This window comes from Platichthys flesus, chromosome 20 (genome assembly GCF_949316205.1).
Source record: "Platichthys flesus chromosome 20, fPlaFle2.1, whole genome shotgun sequence".
NCBI lineage: Eukaryota > Metazoa > Chordata > Actinopteri > Pleuronectiformes > Pleuronectidae > Platichthys > Platichthys flesus.
Genome location: NC_084964.1, coordinates 1,830,114 through 1,849,356, shown reverse-complemented (window position 1 = coordinate 1,849,356; position 19,243 = coordinate 1,830,114). Strand labels below are relative to the sequence as shown.

Below are 19,243 nucleotides of genomic sequence, written 5' to 3'. Positions count from 1 at the left end.
TGCTTGGTGTGTGTGAACTCTATGGAATGTATTTGCTCTGAAGTATCCTTTAATAAGGAGTCTTTTAAGCTAAGACTTTGATCTGCATGCTGGTGCTCAATTCCGAATCTCAAAAGCTCCATAGCCCAACGTGGGTCTCGAAACCACGACCCTGAAATTAAGAGTCTCATGCTCTACCGAACTGAGCTAGCCAGGCTTCTTCCTTATAACTTCCCATCACAATAGAAATGTTAGAATGCAAGAAATATGTTTCATGACAAGTAAAACCCTCTTGTATGAAAACAACATAGGTCTGAGATAATGATCAGATTACAGAATAAGTTTTACCTTTAATGTTTTCAGCACAAGTTCCGTGAACAAAAACACCCTGAACCATGTTGTCCAATTCTTTCGCAAGAAGACCAAACCAACGCTTGTCATTGGTTAGGGATTCAATCTCTTGCAGTTTTCCATTCTAGTTAAGCTAGATAATCTAGACAAATTGATGGGTTCAGTATATATATAATTTTCTGATCAGCCGTTGATGTTTGCTTGGTGTGTGTGAACTCCATGGAATGTATTTTCTCTGAAGTATTCTTTAATAAGGAGTCTTTTAAGCTAAGACTTTGATCTGCATGCTGGTGCTCAATTCCGAATCTCAAAAGGTCCATAGCCCAACGTGGGGCTCGAACCCACGACCCTGAAATTAAAAGTGTAATGCTCTACCGAACTGAGCTAGCCGGGCTTCTTCCTTATAACTTCCCATCACAATAGAAATGTTAGAATGCAAGAAATATGTTTCATGAGAAGTAAAACCTTCTTGTATGAAAACAACCTAGGTCTGAGATAATGATGAGATTACAGAATAAGTTTTACATTTAATATTTTTGAGCACAAGTTCCGTGAACAAAAACACCCTGAACCATGTTGTCCAATTCTTTCGCAAGAAGATCAAACACATGCTTGTCATTGGTTAGGGATTCAATCTCTTGCAGTTTTCCATTCTAGTTTAGCTATATAATCTAGACAAATTGATGGGTTTAATATATATATAATATTCTGATCAGCCGTTGATGTTTGCTTGGTGTTTGTGAACTCTATGGAATGTATTTGCTCTGAAGTATCCTTTAATAAGGAGTCTTTTAAGCTAAGACTTTGATCTGCATGCTGGTGCTCAATTCCGAATCTCAAAAGCTCCATAGCCCAACGTGGGGCTTGAACACACGACCCTGAGATTAAGAGTCTCATGCTCTACCGAACTGAGCTAGCCGGGCTTCTTCCTTATAACTTCCCATCACAATAGAAATGTTAGAATGCAAGAAATATGTTTCATGACAAGTAAAACCCTTTTGTATGAAAACAACCTAGGTCTGAGATAATGATCAGATTACAGAATAAGTTTTACCTTTAATGTTTTCAGCACAAGTTCCGTGAACAAAAACACCCTGAACCATGTTGTCCAATTCTTTCGCAAGAAGACCAAACCAACGCTTGTAATTGGTTAGGGATTCAATCTCTTGCAGTTTTCCATTCTAGCTTAGCTATATAATCTAGACAAATTGATGGGTTTAATATATGTATAATATTCTGATCAGCCGTTGATGTTTGCTTGGTGTGTGTGAACCCTATGGAATGTATATCCTCTGATGTTTCCTTTAATAAGGAGTCTTTTAAGCCAAGACTTTCATCTGCATGCTGGTGCTCATTTCCTAACCTTAAAATCTCCGTAGCCCAACGTGGGGCTCGAACCCACGACCCTGAGATTAAGAGTGTCATGCTCTATCGAACTGAGCTGGCGCTTCTTCCAAATAACTTCCCATCACAATAGAAATGTTAGAATGCAAGAAATATGTTTCATGAGAAGTAAAACCCTCTTGTATGAAAACAACCTAGGTCTGAGATAATGATGAGATTACAGAATAAGTTTTACCTTTCATGTTTTCAGCACAAGTTCCGTGAACAAAAACCGCCTGAACCATGTTGTCCAATTCTTTCGCAAGAAGATCAAACACACGCTTGTCATTGGTTAGGGGTTCAATCTCTTGCAGTTTTCCATTCTAGTTTAGCTATATAATCTAGACAAATTGATGGGTTCAGTATATATATAATTTTCTGATCAGCCGTTGATGTTTGCTTGGTGTGTGTGAACTCCATGGAATGTATTTTCTCTGAAGTATTCTTTAATAAGGAGTCTTTTAAGCTAAGACTTTGATCTGCATGCTGGTGCTCAATTCCGAATCTCAAAAGGTCCATAGCCCAACGTGGGGCTCGAACCCACGACCCTGAAATTAAAAGTGTAATGCTCTACAGAACTGAGCTGGCGCTTCTTCCAAATAACTTCCCATCACAATAGAAATGTTAGAATGCAAGAAATATGTTTCATGAGAAGTAAAACCTTCTTGTATGAAAACAACCTAGGTCTGAGATAATGATGAGATTACACAATATGTTTTACATTTAATATTTTTGAGCACAAGTTCTGTGAACAAAAACCGCCTGAACCATGTTGTCCAATTCTTTCGCAAGAAGATCAAACACACGCTTGTCATTGGTTAGGGATTCAATCTCTTGCAGTTTTCCATTCTAGTTAAGCTAGATAATCTAGACAAATTGATGGGTTCAATATATATATAATTTTCTGATCAGCCGTTGATGTTTGCTTGGTGTGTGTGAACACTATGGAATGTATTTTCTCTGAAGTATCCTTTAATAAGGAGTCTTTTAAGCTAAGACTTTGATCTGCATGCTGGTGCTCAATTCCGAATCTCAAAAGCTCCATAGCCCAACGTGGGGCTCGAAACCACGAACCTGAAATTAAGAGTCTCATGCTCTACCGAACTGAGCTAGCCTGGCATCTTCCTTATAACTTCCCATCACAATAGAAATGTTAGAATGCAAGAAATATGTTTCATGAGAAGTAAAACCCTCTTGTATGAAAACAACCTAGGTCTGAGATAATGATGAGATTACAGAATAAGTTTTACCTTTCATGTTTTCAGCACAAGTTCCCTGAACAAAAACCGCCTGAACCATGTTGTCCAATTCTTTCGCAAGAAGATCAAACACACGCTTGTCATTGGTTAGGGGTTCAATCTCTTGCAGTTTTCCATTCTAGTTTAGCTATATAATCTAGACAAATTGATGGGTTTAATATATATATAATATTCTGATCAGCCGTTGATGTTTGCTTGGTGTGTGTGAACTCTATGGAATGTATTTGCTCTGAAGTATCCTTTAATAAGGAGTCTTTTAAGATAAGACTTTGATCTGCATGGTGGTGCTCAATTCCTAACCTTAAAATCTCCATAGCCCAACGTGGGGCTCGAATCCACAACCCTGAGATTAAAAGTGTCATGCTCTACAGAACTGAGCTGGCGCTTCTTCCAAATAACTTCCCATCACAATAGAAATGTTAGAATGCAAGAAATATGTTTCATGAGAAGTAAAACCTTCTTGTATGAAAACAACCTAGGTCTGAGATAATGATGAGATTACACAATATGTTTTACATTTAATATTTTTGAGCACAAGTTCTGTGAACAAACACCGCCTGAACCATGTTGTCCAATTCTTTCGCAAGAAGATCAAACCGACGCTTGTCATTGGTTAGGGATTCAATCTCTTGCAGTTTTCCATTCTAGTTAAACTAGACAAATTGATGGGTTCAATATATATATAATTTTCTGATCAGCCGTTGATGTTTGCTTGGTGTGTGTGAACTCTATGGAATGTATTTGCTCTGAAGTATCCTTTAATAAGGAGTCTTTTAAGCTAAGACTTTGATCTGCATGCTGGTGCTCAATTCCGAATCTCAAAAGCTCCATAGCCCAACGTGGGGCTCGAAACCACGACCCTGAAATTAAGAGTCTCATGCTCTACCGAACTGAGCTAGCCGGGCTTCTTCCTTATAACTTCCCATCACAATAGAAATGTTAGAATGCAAGAAATATGTTTCATGACAAGTAAAACCCTCTTGTATGAAAACAACATAGGTCTGAGATAATGATCAGATTACAGAATAAATTTTACCTTTAATGTTTTCAGCACAAGTTCCGTGAACAGAAACACCCTGAACCATGTTGTCCAATTCTTTCGCAAGAAGACCAAACCAACGCTTGTCATTGGTTAGGGATTCAATCTCTTGCAGTTTTCCATTCTAGTTAAGCTAGATAATCTAGACAAATTGATGGGTTCAGTATATATATAATTTTCTGATCATTCGTTGATGTTTGCTTGGTGTGTGTGAACTCTATGGAATGTATTTGCTCTGAAGTATCCTTTAATAAGGAGTCTTTTAAGCTAAGACTTTGATCTGCATGCTGGTGCTCAATTCCGAATCTCAAAAGCTCCATAGCCCAACGTGGGTCTCGAAACCACGACCCTGAAATTAAGAGTCTCATGCTCTACCGAACTGAGCTAGCCGGGCTTCTTCCTTATAACTTCCCATCACAATAGAAATGTTAGAATGCAAGAAATATGTTTCATGAGAAGTAAAACCCTCTTGTATGAAAACAACCTAGGTCTGAGATAATGATGAGATTACAGAATAAATTTTACCTTTAATGTTTTCAGCACAAGTTCCGTGAACAAAAACACCCTGAACCATGTTGTCCAATTCTTTCGCAAGAAGACCAAACCAACGCTTGTCATTGGTTAGGGATTCAATCTCTTGCAGTTTTCCATTCTAGTTAAGCTATATAATCTAGACAAATTGATGGGTTCAGTATATATATAATTTTCTGATCATTCGTTGATGTTTGCTTGGTGTGTGTGAACTCTATGGAATGTATTTGCTCTGAAGTATCCTTTAATAAGGAGTCTTTTAAGCTAAGACTTTGATCTGCATGCTGGTGCTCAATTCCGAATCTCAAAAGCTCCATAGCCCAACGTGGGTCTCGAAACCACGACCCTGAAATTAAGAGTCTCATGCTCTACCGAACTGAGCTAGCCAGGCTTCTTCCTTATAACTTCCCATCACAATAGAAATGTTAGAATGCAAGAAATATGTTTCATGACAAGTAAAACCCTCTTGTATGAAAACAACATAGGTCTGAGATAATGATCAGATTACAGAATAAGTTTTACCTTTAATGTTTTCAGCACAAGTTCCGTGAACAAAAACACCCTGAACCATGTTGTCCAATTCTTTCGCAAGAAGACCAAACCAACGCTTGTCATTGGTTAGGGATTCAATCTCTTGCAGTTTTCCATTCTAGTTAAGCTAGATAATCTAGACAAATTGATGGGTTCAGTATATATATAATTTTCTGATCAGCCGTTGATGTTTGCTTGGTGTGTGTGAACTCCATGGAATGTATTTTCTCTGAAGTATTCTTTAATAAGGAGTCTTTTAAGCTAAGACTTTGATCTGCATGCTGGTGCTCAATTCCGAATCTCAAAAGGTCCATAGCCCAACGTGGGGCTCGAACCCACGACCCTGAAATTAAAAGTGTAATGCTCTACCGAACTGAGCTAGCCGGGCTTCTTCCTTATAACTTCCCATCACAATAGAAATGTTAGAATGCAAGAAATATGTTTCATGAGAAGTAAAACCTTCTTGTATGAAAACAACCTAGGTCTGAGATAATGATGAGATTACAGAATAAGTTTTACATTTAATATTTTTGAGCACAAGTTCCGTGAACAAAAACACCCTGAACCATGTTGTCCAATTCTTTCGCAAGAAGATCAAACACATGCTTGTCATTGGTTAGGGATTCAATCTCTTGCAGTTTTCCATTCTAGTTTAGCTATATAATCTAGACAAATTGATGGGTTTAATATATATATAATATTCTGATCAGCCGTTGATGTTTGCTTGGTGTTTGTGAACTCTATGGAATGTATTTGCTCTGAAGTATCCTTTAATAAGGAGTCTTTTAAGCTAAGACTTTGATCTGCATGCTGGTGCTCAATTCCGAATCTCAAAAGCTCCATAGCCCAACGTGGGGCTTGAACACACGACCCTGAGATTAAGAGTCTCATGCTCTACCGAACTGAGCTAGCCGGGCTTCTTCCTTATAACTTCCCATCACAATAGAAATGTTAGAATGCAAGAAATATGTTTCATGACAAGTAAAACCCTTTTGTATGAAAACAACCTAGGTCTGAGATAATGATCAGATTACAGAATAAGTTTTACCTTTAATGTTTTCAGCACAAGTTCCGTGAACAAAAACACCCTGAACCATGTTGTCCAATTCTTTCGCAAGAAGACCAAACCAACGCTTGTAATTGGTTAGGGATTCAATCTCTTGCAGTTTTCCATTCTAGCTTAGCTATATAATCTAGACAAATTGATGGGTTTAATATATGTATAATATTCTGATCAGCCGTTGATGTTTGCTTGGTGTGTGTGAACCCTATGGAATGTATATCCTCTGATGTTTCCTTTAATAAGGAGTCTTTTAAGCCAAGACTTTCATCTGCATGCTGGTGCTCATTTCCTAACCTTAAAATCTCCGTAGCCCAACGTGGGGCTCGAACCCACGACCCTGAGATTAAGAGTGTCATGCTCTATCGAACTGAGCTGGCGCTTCTTCCAAATAACTTCCCATCACAATAGAAATGTTAGAATGCAAGAAATATGTTTCATGAGAAGTAAAACCCTCTTGTATGAAAACAACCTAGGTCTGAGATAATGATGAGATTACAGAATAAGTTTTACCTTTCATGTTTTCAGCACAAGTTCCGTGAACAAAAACCGCCTGAACCATGTTGTCCAATTCTTTCGCAAGAAGATCAAACACACGCTTGTCATTGGTTAGGGGTTCAATCTCTTGCAGTTTTCCATTCTAGTTTAGCTATATAATCTAGACAAATTGATGGGTTTAATATATATATAATATTCTGATCAGCCGTTGATGTTTGCTTGGTGTGTGTGAACTCTATGGAATGTATTTGCTCTGAAGTATCCTTTAATAAGGAGTCTTTTAAGATAAGACTTTGATCTGCATGCTGGTGCTCAATTCCTAACCTTAAAATCTGCATTGCCCAACGTGGGGCTCGAACCCACAACCCTGAGATAAAAAGTGTCATGCTCTACAGAACTGAGCTGGCGCTTCTTCCAAATAACTTCCCATCACAATAGAAATGTTAGAATGCAAGAAATATGTTTCATGAGAAGTAAAACCTTCTTGTATGAAAACAACCTAGGTCTGAGATAATGATGAGATTACACAATATGTTTTACATTTAATATTTTTGAGCACAAGTTCTGTGAACAAAAACCGCCTGAACCATGTTGTCCAATTCTTTCGCAAGAAGATCAAACACACGCTTGTCATTGGTTAGGGATTCAATCTCTTGCAGTTTTCCATTCTAGTTAAGCTAGATAATCTAGACAAATTGATGGGTTCAATATATATATAATTTTCTGATCAGCCGTTGATGTTTGCTTGGTGTGTGTGAACACTATGGAATGTATTTTCTCTGAAGTATCCTTTAATAAGGAGTCTTTTAAGCTAAGACTTTGATCTGCATGCTGGTGCTCAATTCCGAATCTCAAAAGCTCCATAGCCCAACGTGGGGCTCGAAACCACGAACCTGAAATTAAGAGTCTCATGCTCTACCGAACTGAGCTAGCCTGGCATCTTCCTTATAACTTCCCATCACAATAGAAATGTTAGAATGCAAGAAATATGTTTCATGAGAAGTAAAACCCTCTTGTATGAAAACAACCTAGGTCTGAGATAATGATGAGATTACAGAATAAGTTTTACCTTTCATGTTTTCAGCACAAGTTCCCTGAACAAAAACCGCCTGAACCATGTTGTCCAATTCTTTCGCAAGAAGATCAAACACACGCTTGTCATTGGTTAGGGGTTCAATCTCTTGCAGTTTTCCATTCTAGTTTAGCTATATAATCTAGACAAATTGATGGGTTTAATATATATATAATATTCTGATCAGCCGTTGATGTTTGCTTGGTGTGTGTGAACTCTATGGAATGTATTTGCTCTGAAGTATCCTTTAATAAGGAGTCTTTTAAGATAAGACTTTGATCTGCATGGTGGTGCTCAATTCCTAACCTTAAAATCTCCATAGCCCAACGTGGGGCTCGAATCCACAACCCTGAGATTAAAAGTGTCATGCTCTACAGAACTGAGCTGGCGCTTCTTCCAAATAACTTCCCATCACAATAGAAATGTTAGAATGCAAGAAATATGTTTCATGAGAAGTAAAACCTTCTTGTATGAAAACAACCTAGGTCTGAGATAATGATGAGATTACACAATATGTTTTACATTTAATATTTTTGAGCACAAGTTCTGTGAACAAACACCGCCTGAACCATGTTGTCCAATTCTTTCGCAAGAAGATCAAACCGACGCTTGTCATTGGTTAGGGATTCAATCTCTTGCAGTTTTCCATTCTAGTTAAACTAGACAAATTGATGGGTTCAATATATATATAATTTTCTGATCAGCCGTTGATGTTTGCTTGGTGTGTGTGAACTCTATGGAATGTATTTGCTCTGAAGTATCCTTTAATAAGGAGTCTTTTAAGCTAAGACTTTGATCTGCATGCTGGTGCTCAATTCCGAATCTCAAAAGCTCCATAGCCCAACGTGGGGCTCGAAACCACGACCCTGAAATTAAGAGTCTCATGCTCTACCGAACTGAGCTAGCCGGGTTTCTTCCTTATAACTTCCCATCACAATAGAAATGTTAGAATGCAAGAAATATGTTTCATGACAAGTAAAACCCTCTTGTATGAAAACAACATAGGTCTGAGATAATGATCAGATTACAGAATAAGTTTTACCTTTAATGTTTTCAGCACAAGTTCCGTGAACAAAAACACCCTGAACCATGTTGTCCAATTCTTTCGCAAGAAGACCAAACCAACGCTTGTCATTGGTTAGGGATTCAATCTCTTGCAGTTTTCCATTCTAGTTAAGCTAGATAATCTAGACAAATTGATGGGTTCAATATATATATAATTTTCTGATCAGCCGTTGATGTTTGCTTGGTGTGTGTGAACACTATGGAATGTATTTTCTCTGAAGTATCCTTTAATAAGGAGTCTTTTAAGCTAAGACTTTGATCTGCATGCTGGTGCTCAATTCCGAATCTCAAAAGCTCCATAGCCCAACGTGGGGCTCGAAACCACGACCCTGAAATTAAGAGTCTCATGCTCTACCGAACTGAGCTAGCCTGGCATCTTCCTTATAACTTCCCATCACAATAGAAATGTTAGAATGCAAGAAATATGTTTCATGAGAAGTAAAACCCTCTTGTATGAAAACAACCTAGGTCTGAGATAATGATGAGATTACAGAATAAGTTTTACCTTTCATGTTTTCAGCACAAGTTCCGTGAACAAAAACCGCCTGAACCATGTTGTCCAATTCTTTCGCAAGAAGATCAAACACACGCTTGTCATTGGTTAGGGGTTCAATCTCTTGCAGTTTTCCATTCTAGTTTAGCTATATAATCTAGACAAATTGATGGGTTTAATATATATATAATATTCTGATCAGCCGTTGATGTTTGCTTGGTGTGTGTGAACTCTATGGAATGTATTTGCTCTGAAGTATCCTTTAATAAGGAGTCTTTTAAGATAAGACTTTGATCTGCATGCTGGTGCTCAATTCCTAACCTTAAAATCTCCATAGCCCAACGTGGGGCTCGAACCCACAACCCTGAGATTAAAAGTGTCATGCTCTACAGAACTGAGCTGGCGCTTCTTCCAAATAACTTCCCATCACAATAGAAATGTTAGAATGCAAGAAATATGTTTCATGAGAAGTAAAACCTTCTTGTATGAAAACAACCTAGGTCTGAGATAATGATGAGATTAGACAATATGTTTTACATTTAATATTTTTGAGCACAAGTTCTGTGAACAAACACCGCCTGAACCATGTTGTCCAATTCTTTCGCAAGAAGATCAAACCGACGCTTGTCATTGGTTAGGGATTCAATCTCTTGCAGTTTTCCATTCTAGTTAAACTAGACAAATTGATGGGTTCAATATATATATAATTTTCTGATCAGCCGTTGATGTTTGCTTGGTGTGTGTGAACTCTATGGAATGTATTTGCTCTGAAGTATCCTTTAATAAGGAGTCTTTTAAGCTAAGACTTTGATCTGCATGCTGGTGCTCAATTCCGAATCTCAAAAGCTCCATAGCCCAACGTGGGGCTCGAAACCACGACCCTGAAATTAAGAGTCTCATGCTCTACCGAACTGAGCTAGCCGGGTTTCTTCCTTATAACTTCCCATCACAATAGAAATGTTAGAATGCAAGAAATATGTTTCATGACAAGTAAAACCCTCTTGTATGAAAACAACATAGGTCTGAGATAATGATCAGATTACAGAATAAGTTTTACCTTTAATGTTTTCAGCACAAGTTCCGTGAACAAAAACACCCTGAACCATGTTGTCCAATTCTTTCGCAAGAAGACCAAACCAACGCTTGTCATTGGTTAGGGATTCAATCTCTTGCAGTTTTCCATTCTAGTTAAGCTAGATAATCTAGACAAATTGATGGGTTCAGTATATATATAATTTTCTGATCATTCGTTGATGTTTGCTTGGTGTGTGTGAAGTCTATGGAATGTATTTGCTCTGAAGTATCCTTTAATAAGGAGTCTTTTAAGCTAAGACTTTGATCTGCATGCTGGTGCTCAATTCCGAATCTCAAAAGCTCCATAGCCCAACGTGGGGCTCGAAACCACGACCCTGAAATTAAGAGTCTCATGCTCTACCGAACTGAGCTAGCCGGGCTTCTTCCTTATAACTTCCCATCACAATAGAAATGTTAGAATGCAAGAAATATGTTTCATAACAAGTAAAACCCTCTTGTATGAAAACAACATAGGTCTGAGATAATGATCAGATTACAGAATAAGTTTTACCTTTAATGTTTTCAGCACAAGTTCCGTGAACAAAAACACCCTGAACCATGTTGTCCAATTCTTTCGCAAGAAGACCAAACCAACGCTTGTCATTGGTTAGGGATTCAATCTCTTGCAGTTTTCCATTCTAGTTAAGCTAGTTAATCTAGACAAAATGATGGGTTCAGTATATATATAATTTTCTGATCAGCCGTTGATGTTTGCTTGGTGTGTGTGACCTCTATGGAACGTATTTTCTCTGAAGTATTCTTTAATAAGGAGTCTTTTAAGCTAAGACTTTGATCTGCATGCTGGTGCTCAATTCCGAATCTCAAAAGCTCCATAGCCCAACGTGGGGCTCGAACCCACGACCCTGAGATTAAAAGTGTCATGCTCTACCGAACTGAGCTAGCTGGCGCTTCTTCCAAATAACTTCCCATCATAATAGAAATGTTAGAATGCAAGAAATATGTTTCATGAGAAGTAAAACCCTCTTGTATGAAAACAACCTAGGTCTGAGATAATGATGCGATTACCGAATAAGTTTTACCTTTAATATTTTTGAGCACAAGTTCCGTGAACAAAAACTGCCTGAACCATGTTGTCCAATTCTTTCGCAAGAAGATCAAACACACGCTTGTCATTGGTTAGGGATTCAATCTCTTGCAGTTTTCCATTCTAGTTTAGCTATATAATCTAGACAAATTGATGGGTTTAATATGTATATAATATTCTGATCAGCCGTTGATGTTTGCTTGGTGTGTGTGAACTCTATGGAATGTATTTGCTCTGTAGTATCCTTTAATAAGGAGTCTTTTAAGCTAAGACTTTGATCTGCATGCTGGTGCTCAATTCCGAATCTCAAAAGCTCCATAGCCCAACGTGGGGCTCGAAACCACGACCCTGAAATTAAGAGTCTCATGCTCTACCGAACTGAGCTAGCCGGGCTTCTTCCTTATAACTTCCCATCACAATAGAAATGTTAGAATGCAAGAAATATGTTTCATGACAAGTAAAACCCTCTTGTATGAAAACAACATAGGTCTGAGATAATGATCAGATTACAGAATAAGTTTTACCTTTAATGTTTTCAGCACAAGTTCCGTGAACAAAAACACCCTGAACCATGTTGTCCAATTCTTTCGCAAGAAGACCAAACCAACGCTTGTCATTGGTTAGGGATTCAATCTCTTGCAGTTTTCCATTCTAGTTAAGCTAGATAATCGAGACAAAATGATGGGTTCAGTATATATATAATTTTCTGATCAGCCGTTGATGTTTGCTTGGTGTGTGTGACCTCTATGGAACGTATTTTCTCTGAAGTATTCTTTAATAAGGAGTCTTTTAAGCTAAGACTTTGATCTGTATGCTGGTGCTCAATTCCGAATCTCAAAAGCTCCATAGCCCAACGTGGGGCTCGAACCCACGACCCTGAGATTAAAAGTGTCATGCTCTACCGAACTGAGCTAGCTGGCGCTTCTTCCAAATAACTTCCCATCATAATAGAAATGTTAGAATGCAAGAAATATGTTTCATGAGAAGTAAAACCCTCTTGTATGAAAACAACCTAGGTCTGAGATAATGATGCGATTACCGAATAAGTTTTACCTTTAATATTTTTGAGCACAAGTTCCGTGAACAAAAACTGCCTGAACCATGTTGTCCAATTCTTTCGCAAGAAGATCAAACACACGCTTGTCATTGGTTAGGGATTCAATCTCTTGCAGTTTTCCATTCTAGTTTAGCTATATAATCTAGACAAATTGATGGGTTTAATATGTATATAATATTCTGATCAGCCGTTGATGTTTGCTTGGTGTGTGTGAACTCTATGGAATGTATTTGCTCTGTAGTATCCTTTAATAAGGAGTCTTTTAAGCTAAGACTTTGATCTGCATGCTGGTGCTCAATTCCGAATCTCAAAAGCTCCATAGCCCAACGTGGGGCTCGAAACCACGAACCTGAAATTATGAGTCTCATGCTCTACCGAACTGAGCTAGCCTGGCATCTTCCTCATAACTTCCCATCACAATAGAAATGTTAGAATGCAAGAAATATGTTTCATGAGAAGTAAAACCCTCTTGTATGAAAACAACCTAGGTCTGAGATAATGATGAGATTACAGAATAAGTTTTACCTTTCATGTTTTCAGCACAAGTTCCTTGAACAAAAACCGCCTGAACCATGTTGTCCAATTCTTTCGCAAGAAGATCAAACACAAGCTTGTCATTGGTTAGGGATTCAATCTCTTGCAGTTTTCCATTCTAGTTAAACTAGACAAATTGATGGGTTCAATATATATATAATTTTCTGATCAGCCGTTGATGTTTGCTTGGTGTGTGTGAACTCTATGGAATGTATTTGCTCTGAAGTATCCTTTAATAAGGAGTCTTTTAAGCTAAGACTTTGATCTGCATGCTGGTGCTCAATTCCGAATCTCAAAAGCTCCATAGCCCAACGTGGGGCTCGAAACCACGACCCTGAAATTAAGAGTCTCATGCTCTACCGAACTGAGCTAGCCGGGTTTCTTCCTTATAAATTCCCATCACAATAGAAATGTTAGAATGCAAGAAATATGTTTCATGACAAGTAAAACCCTCTTGTATGAAAACAACATAGGTCTGAGATAATGATCAGATTACAGAATACATTTTACCTTTAATGTTTTCAGCACAAGTTCCGTGAACAAAAACACCCTGAACCATGTTGTCCAATTCTTTCGCAAGAAGACCAAACCAACGCTTGTCATTGGTTAGGGATTCAATCTCTTGCAGTTTTCCATTCTAGTTAAGCTAGATAATCTAGACAAATTGATGGGTTCAGTATATATATAATTTTCTGATCATTCGTTGATGTTTGCTTGGTGTGTGTGAACTCTATGGAATGTATTTGCTCTGAAGTATCCTTTAATAAGGAGTCTTTTAAGCTAAGACTTTGATCTGCATGCTGGTGCTCAATTCCGAATCTCAAAAGCTCCATAGCCCAACGTGGGGCTCAAACCCACGACCCTGAGATTAAGAGTCTCATGATCTACCGAACTGAGCTAGCCGGGCTTCTTCCTTATAACTTCCCATCACAAAAGAAATGTTAGAATGCAAGAAATATGTTTCATGAGAAGTTAAAAACCCTCTTGTATGAAAACAACCTAGGTCTGAGGTAATGATCAGTTTACAGAATACATTTTACCTTTAATGTTTTCAGCACAAGTTCCGTGAACAAAAACACCCTGAACCATGTTGTCCAATTCTTTTGCAAGAAGACCAAACCAACGCTTGTCATTGGTTAGGGATTCAATCTCTTGCAGTTTTCCATTCTAGTTAAGCTAGATAATCTAGACAAAATGATGGGTTCAGTATATATATAATTTTCTGATCAGCCGTTGATGTTTGCTTGGTGTGTGTGAACCCTATGGAATGTATATCCTCTGATGTTTCCTTTAATAAGGAGTCTTTTAAGCTAAGACTTTGATCTGCATGCTGGTGCTCAATTCCGAATCTCAAAAGCTCCATAGCCCAACGTGGGGCTCGAACCCACGACCCTGAGATTAAAAGTGTCATGCTCTACCGAACTGAGCTAGCCGGACTTCTTCCTTATAACTTCCCATCACAATAGAAATGTTAGAATGCAAGAAATATGTTTCATGACAAGTAAAACCCTCTTGTATGAAAACAACATAGGTCTGAGATAATGATCAGATTACAGAATAAGTTTTACCTTTAATGTTTTCAGCACAAGTTCCGTGAACAAAAACAACCTGAACCATTTTGTCCAATTATTTCGCAAGAAGATCAAACCAACGCTTGTCATTGGTTAGGGATTCAATCTCTTGCAGTTTTCCATTCTAGTTTAGCTATTAAATCTAGACAAATTGATGGGTTCAGTATATATATAATTTTCTGATCATTCGTTGATGTTTGCTTGGTGTGTGTGAACTCTATGGAATGTATTTGCTCTGAAGTATCCTTTAATAAGGAGTCTTTTAAGCTAAGACTTTGATCTGCATGCTGGTGCTCAATTCCGAATCTCAAAAGCTCCATAGCCCAACGTGGGGCTCAAACCCACGACCCTGAGATTAAGAGTCTCATGATCTACCGAACTGAGCTAGCCGGGCTTCTTCCTTATAACTTCCCATCACAAAAGAAATGTTAGAATGCAAGAAATATGTTTCATGAGAAGTTAAAAACCCTCTTGTATGAAAACAACCTAGGTCTGAGGTAATGATCAGTTTACAGAATACATTTTACCTTTAATGTTTTCAGCACAAGTTCCGTGAACAAAAACACCCTGAACCATGTTGTCCAATTCTTTTGCAAGAAGACCAAACCAACGCTTGTCATTGGTTAGGGATTCAATCTCTTGCAGTTTTCCATTCTAGTTAAGCTAGATAATCTAGACAAAATGATGGGTTCAGTATATATATAATTTTCTGATCAGCCGTTGATGTTTGCTTGGTGTGTGTGAACCCTATGGAATGTATATCCTCTGATGTTTCCTTTAATAAGGAGTCTTTTAAGCTAAGACTTTGATCTGCATGCTGGTGCTCAATTCCGAATCTCAAAAGCTCCATAGCCCAACGTGGGGCTCGAACCCACGACCCTGAGATTAAAAGTGTCATGCTCTACCGAACTGAGCTAGCCGGACTTCTTCCTTATAACTTCCCATCACAATAGAAATGTTAGAATGCAAGAAATATGTTTCATGACAAGTAAAACCCTCTTGTATGAAAACAACATAGGTCTGAGATAATGATCAGATTACAGAATAAGTTTTACCTTTAATGTTTTCAGCACAAGTTCCGTGAACAAAAACAACCTGAACCATTTTGTCCAATTATTTCGCAAGAAGATCAAACCAACGCTTGTCATTGGTTAGGGATTCAATCTCTTGCAGTTTTCCATTCTAGTTTAGCTATTAAATCTAGACAAATTGATGGGTTTAATATATATATAATTTTCTGATCAGCCGTTGATGTTTGCTTGGTGTGTGTGAACTCTATGGAATGTATTTTCTCTGAAGTATTCTTTAATAAGGAGTCTTTTAAGCTAAGACTTTGATCTGCATGCTGGTGCTCAATTCCGAATCTCAAAAGCTCCATAGCCCAACGTGGGGCTCGAAAACACGACCCTGAGATTAAGAGTCTCATGCTCTACCGAACTGAGCTAGCCGGGCTTCTTCCTTATAACTTCCCATCACAATAGAAATGTTAGAATGCAAGAAATATGTTTCATGACAAGTAAAACCCTCTTGTATGAAAACAACCTAGGTCTGTGATAATGATCAGATTACAGAATAAGTTTTACCTTTAATGTTTTCAGCACAAGTTCCGTGAACAAAAACACCCTGAACCATGTTGTCCAATTCTTTCGCAAGAAGACCAAACCAACGCTTGTCATTGGTTAGGGATTCAATCTCTTGCAGTTTTCCATTCTAGTTTAGCTATATAATCTAGACAAATTGATGAGTTTAATATATGTATAATATTCTGATCAGCCGTTGATGTTTGCTTGGTGTGTGCGAACACTATGGAATGTATATCCTCTGATGTTTCCTTTAATAAGGAGTCTTTTAAGCCAAGACTTTCATCTGCACGCTGGTGCTCAATTCCTAACCTTAAAATCTCCATAGCCCAACGTAGGGCTCGAACCCACGACCCTGAGATTGAAAGTGTCATGCTCTACCGAAATGAGCTGGCCGGGCTTCTTCCTCATAACTTCCCATCACAATAGAAATGTTAGAATGCAAGAAATATGTTTCATGAGAAGTAAAACCCTCTTGTATGAAAACAACCTAGGTCTGAGATAATGATGAGATTACAGGATAAATTTTACCTTTCATGTTTTCCGCACAAGCTCCGTGAGCAAAAACACCCTGAACCATGTTGTCCAATTATTTCGCAAGAAGATCAAACCGACGCTTGTCATTGGTTAGGGATTCAATCTCTTGCAGTTTTCCATTCTAGTTAAACTAGATAATCTAGACAAATTGATGGGTTCAATATATATATAATTTTCTGATCAGCCGTTGATGTTTGCTTGGTGTGTGTGAACTCTATGGAATGTATTTGCTCTGAAGTATCCTTTAATAAGGAGTCTTTTAAGCTAAGACTTTGATCTGCATGCTGGTGCTCAATTCCGAATCTCAAAAGCTCCATAGCCCAACGTGGGGCTCGAAACCACGACCCTGAGATTAAGAGTCTCATGCTCTACCGAACTGAGCTAGCCGGGCTTCTTCCTTATTACTTCCCATCACAATAGAAATGTTAGAATGCAAGAAATATGTTTCATGACAAGTAAAACCCTCTTGTATGAAAACCACATAGGTCTGAGATAATGATCAGATTACAGAATACATTTTACCTTTAATGTTTTCAGCACAATTTCCGTGAACAAAAACACCCTGAACCATGTTGTCCAATTCTTTCGCAAGAAGACCAAACCAACGCTTGTCATTGGTTAGGGATTCAATCTCTTGCAGTTTTCCATTCTAGTTAAGCTAGATAATCTAGACAAATTGATGGGTTCAGTATATATATAATTTTCTGATCATTCGTTGATGTTTGCTTGGTGTGTGTGAACTCTATGGAATGTATTTGCCTTGAAGTATCCTTTAATAAGGAGTCTTTTAAGCTAAGACTTTGATCTGCATGCTGGTGCTCAATTCCGAATCTCAAAAGCTCCATAGCCCAACGTGGGGCTCAAACCCACGACCCTGAGATTAAGAGTCTCATGATCTACCGAACTGAGCTAGCCAGGCTTCTTCCTTATAACTTCCCATCACAAAAGAAATGTTAGAATGCAAGAAATATGTTTCATGACAAGTAAAACCCTCTTGTATGAAAACAACCTATGTCTGAGATAATGATCAGATTACAGAATAAGTTTTACCTTTAATGTTTTCAGCACAAATTCCGTGAACAAAAACACCCTGAACCATGTTGTCCAATTCTTTCGCAAGAAGACCAAACCAACGCTTGTCATTGGTTAGGGATTCAATCTCTTGCAGTTTTCCATTCTAGTTTAGCTACATAATCTAGACAAATTGATGAGTTAAATATATGTATAATATTCTGATCAGCCGTTGATGTTTGCTTGGTGTGTGTGAACCCTATGGAATGTATATCCTCTGATGTTTCCTTTAATAAGGAGTCTTTTAAGCCAAGACTTTCATCTGCACGCTGGTGCTCAATTCCTAACCTTAAAATCTCCATAGCCCAACGTGGGGCTCGAACCCACGACCCTGAGATTAAAAGTGTCATGCTCTACCGAACTGAGCTGGCGCTTCTTCCAAATAACTTCCCATCACAATAGAAATGTTAGAATGCAAGAAATATGTTTCATGAGAAGTAAAACCTTCTTGTATGAAAACAACCTAGGTCTGAGATAATGATGAGATTACAGAATAAGTTTTACCTTTAATGTTTTTGAGCACAAGTTCCGTGAACAAAAACCGCCTGAACCATGTTGTCCAATTCTTTCGCAAGAAGATCAAACACACGCTTGACATTGGTTAGGGATTCAATCTCTTGCAGTTTTCCATTCTAGTTAAGCTATATAATCTAGACAAATTGATGGGTTTAATATATGTATAATATTCTGATCAGCCGTTGATGTTTGCTTGGTGTGTGTGAACCCTATGGAATGTATATCCTCTGATGTTTCCTTTAATAAGGAGTCTTTTAAGCCAAGACTTTCATCTGCATGCTGGTGCTCAATTCCTAACCTTAAAATCTCCGTAGCCCAACGTGGGGCTCGAACCCACGACCCTGAGATTAAGAGTGTCATGCTCTATCGAACTGAGCTGGCGCTTCTTCCAAATAACTTCCCATCATAATAGAAATGTTAGAATGCAAGAAATATGTTTCATGAGAAGTAAAACCTTCTTGTATGAAAACAACCTAGGTCTGAGATAATGATGAGATTACAGAATAACTTTTACATTTAATATTTTTGAGCACAAGTTCCGTGAACAAAAACCGCCTGAACGATGTTGTCCAATTCTTTCGCAAGAAGATCAAACACACGCTTGTCATTGGTTAGGGATTCAAGCTCTTGCAGTTTTCCATTCTAGTTTAGCTATATAATCTAGACAAATTGATGGGTTTAATATATATATAATTTTCTGATCAGCCGTTGATGTTTGCTTGGTGTGTGTGAACTCTATGGAATGTATTTGCTCTGAAGTATCCTTTAATAAGGAGTCTTTTAAGCTAAGACTTTGATCTGCATGCTGGTGCTCAATTCCGAATGTCAAAATCTCCATAGCCCAACGTGGGGCTCGAAACCACGACCCTGAGATTAAGAGTCTCATGCTCTACCGAAATGAGCTGGCCGGACTTCTTCCTCATAACTTCCCATCACAATAGAAATGTTAGAATGCAAGAAATATGTTTCATGACAAGTAAAACCCTCTTGTATGAAA

General features: G+C 38.1%; 6 non-coding genes across 6 annotated transcripts; all 6 read right to left on the bottom strand.

Moving 5' to 3' along the window:
* Positions 1–650: 650 nt before the first annotated feature.
* On the bottom strand, positions 651–724 carry trnak-uuu (transfer RNA lysine (anticodon UUU)). Its single transcript has one exon. It is a non-coding gene; the product is annotated as a tRNA-Lys (tRNA).
* Positions 725–5,387: 4,663 nt separating this feature from the next.
* trnak-uuu (transfer RNA lysine (anticodon UUU)) lies at positions 5,388–5,461 on the bottom strand. The gene has a single exon. It is a non-coding gene; the product is annotated as a tRNA-Lys (tRNA).
* A 5,708-nt stretch (positions 5,462–11,169) lies between these two features.
* On the bottom strand, positions 11,170–11,244 carry trnak-uuu (transfer RNA lysine (anticodon UUU)). The gene has a single exon. It is a non-coding gene; the product is annotated as a tRNA-Lys (tRNA).
* A 983-nt stretch (positions 11,245–12,227) lies between these two features.
* trnak-uuu (transfer RNA lysine (anticodon UUU)) lies at positions 12,228–12,302 on the bottom strand. Its single transcript has one exon. It is a non-coding gene; the product is annotated as a tRNA-Lys (tRNA).
* Positions 12,303–14,334: 2,032 nt separating this feature from the next.
* trnak-uuu (transfer RNA lysine (anticodon UUU)) lies at positions 14,335–14,408 on the bottom strand. Its single transcript has one exon. It is a non-coding gene; the product is annotated as a tRNA-Lys (tRNA).
* Positions 14,409–15,392: 984 nt separating this feature from the next.
* trnak-uuu (transfer RNA lysine (anticodon UUU)) lies at positions 15,393–15,466 on the bottom strand. Its single transcript has one exon. It is a non-coding gene; the product is annotated as a tRNA-Lys (tRNA).
* Between the last annotated feature and the right edge of the window lie 3,777 nt (positions 15,467–19,243).